The following is a 3,034-nucleotide window of genomic DNA, read 5'->3' on the forward strand; positions in this document are numbered from 1 at the left end:
GGTGGGGGGTGGGTTAGCGGGGGAAGCTCAAAGATTAACATTGTGACCCTGAGCTACTTTAATAATAAAAACTGGATCCCCTGTGTGACGATGTGTGCTGAGTGTGTTTTAGCAGCAGTTGTCTGGACACTGACAGGGAGAGGCCAAGCATCCAGCATGCACCCCGTAAACATCGGCACAAACAAAACGTTTGTATGGGAGCAGTTTGGTGACTGTGTTTCCTTGTTCAGGGCCAATAGTTGGTCAACAGCAGGCTGTGAGGGGTTCCATTTTTCTGACAACGGGAAACCTTTGACATCCCTTTCTTTCCAACTCTTCTGAGTTGTAAACAGCTCCCAGCTGATTGTAACAAACAACCACACGGCGTTTGTCCATTCACTGATTTACAAACTGCAGAGGAAATCCAGTTCAGTCTGCATAAATGTTTCCTTTTGTGTCGCCCTTTAGGAGATGACCTTTCTATTTGTTTGCCCCACTTTTTCAGCTCAAGTGAGATTTTATCATACTTCCCTCCCAACACAAATTGATTTACTGTGCTCAGCTCAGCAGAAGGTTACTGGGTAAGAACTTTTTTTTTATCTCTGCTGAGATTGGAAATTGATTTTGCACCTGCCCACCACTGTCTCCCAGTGGGTTTCCTCTCGGCCTRGGAAAAGAAAATGCAAAGTCATCCTTGGTTCCAGAAATTCGTTTGCAGACACAGAAAAGAAGTCGAGGAGTTTTTGCCCCTTTTTCGAGTTTCTTCAACAGTGACTGTTAAATAAAAGAAGCAATTTTGCTTTTTCAAAAAAAAAAAAAAAAGAAAACAGAAGATTTTCTTTTTTCGCTGTCTTTTATTAAACATTCCAGCTTTTTGTTGAGCTCCGCCTTTGTGATCAAAAAGAAATCTGTCACTTTGATTTCAGTTTAGTCAGACCCATTCTTCACCAGTTTGTGACACATGAAGGCTTGTCTGAAATTTGACAAGCCTCTTTTGATATTTTCATGCTTTAAAAGCCAATTTCTATGATAATTAAAGTGTGTGGAAAACCAAGTAAGAGGCAACTTTTCAATGAAGTTTGTGTCGCTGTATTGTAAACAGTCATGTTTTTGTACTGTATTTGTGCAGCTTTATGTACAAATATGCACAGCATTTAGCTTTAATTAGTGTAAGAGTTGTACTTGAAGAATAGCAATAATAATGTTTGAAAAAGTCCTGCGTTGTTTAAGTAACTGCAGCCACTAAAGCTTCCTTTCTCTATTTAAGTAGAAATCTATTTGACACATTGGTGCCATGTAACGGAGCAAACTGCAGCTAGGAAAAGAGCAAGAAGATCCTCTCTGAGGGTGATGAGTTCCTGCTTTATAGACGTGCTCATACCAGCCATAGCACACTGGAGAGGAGACTCCCAGTTCTCCCTGATGAGGGCTGAGTTTACCAGCAGGCTCCAGCAGATACAGGCTTTGACCATCGCACAGTCGGCTATAAAAGGCACTTTGTTGACACTGGAGCTCATTCACACACATGCAGCACTTGGAATGTAATTGGCACAAATTCAAGGCTGGAGTTTGAGGCCCCYCAGAGACAATAATACTTTTGAAAAAACATTAAACAGATAAAAACCGGAAGCCCCGGCTGTGCAGAGATTATGTTTTTTTTATGTAATTGGTGGTCGTCTGTATGGCGTTAGAAAATAATCAGTTGTTGAAAAGCAAAACTCCCATTTGCAGTTTTCCCTTACGAGTAAATAAAACTTTGAACTGGGATTTGACTGGACTTATTTCTGACAGACTTATGTACTGCACAATTGTTTTCCTGACTTTTAATTCTGCATACTTTGTGCTTTATATATATATACTGTATACACTAACAGTATTACTTTGTGCTGTTATATACAGTATATACTGAATATACACATACAGTATTACTTTGTGGTGTTTATATATATAAAAACATTCAGCTTATTCAGAAATGTTATTTTTATTTTTTTAGTTAATTTACTGTGACTTTTGGTTTATGAAARGTTTATAATTTTTAAAGCATTTAACTTTGCAATTATTTTCACTATAGAAGAATCTTGAAATCTGTTTAATTCATTTTAAACATTGTTCACTTTATAAGCCGTTTCATTATAATTTTTTTATGGTTTTGCTAATTTTGTCAAATCTTTCTTCTTTGTTTTTGTTCTTTATTCATTATTTTATTTTCTAATTAGCAGTTTGTTACTTGTAGCTTTTAGATAATCCTTTGCTATAGCTCTCTGCTTCTTTTAGATAGATTTTTACTACTTATATTTTGTTTTCTTCTGCATTTTACTTCGATCTTTCTTCTCTCTTTTCTCATTTTGCTACTTTTATCTTACTACGTGTAGTTTTTAGCTAACACTTAGTTTTAGTTAGCCTTTTGCTTCTTTTAGATAGCTTTTTACAAGTTTTATATCTGTTTTCTGCCATATTCTTTTCTACTTTTCTCATTTTGTTACTTTTGTTGTTTTAGTTAGCTTTTTGTTACTTTTAGCTAGGATGCATTCACCTTTTAGCTAGCTTTCTGAACCAAACCTTTTTCACTTTGAGATAACATTTTGCCTATTTTAGCCAGCATTTGMTTATTTGTTCTTAGGTAACATTAGCCACTTTTCGCTAATATTTAGCTCTTTTTAGCTAGTGCTAATTTTGTTCAATATTTTGTTACTTTTTGCTAACATTTGACCACTTTTAACTAGTGTTTTGCTACATCTCAGTTGTTTCTTCTTTAACAGATTTCATCAGTCACTCAACACTCAGCATTCTCACTACATGTTGACAGGAAAAAGTTGTTTCTGAAGTTAAACTGAGTTTTGAAGCTGAACCCCTGCTGCTCGCCTGCGGCCGGGTCCTGCTTCAACTCACTATCCACTAAAAGTGACAGGTATTTGGTGAAACCAGTCCTCTGTCTTGTTGAGCTAACTGGAAGATTGGGATGAGAAAATGATTGTGTTTCATCCAGTTTCATCACTTATTTTCAACACTACACAGAGATCATCCATGACAGGAAGTGAAGTCATGCATGTGTACC

This window comes from Austrofundulus limnaeus, unplaced genomic scaffold (genome assembly GCF_001266775.1).
Source record: "Austrofundulus limnaeus strain Quisiro unplaced genomic scaffold, Austrofundulus_limnaeus-1.0 Scaffold1, whole genome shotgun sequence".
Classification (NCBI taxonomy): Eukaryota; Metazoa; Chordata; class Actinopteri; order Cyprinodontiformes; family Rivulidae; genus Austrofundulus; species Austrofundulus limnaeus.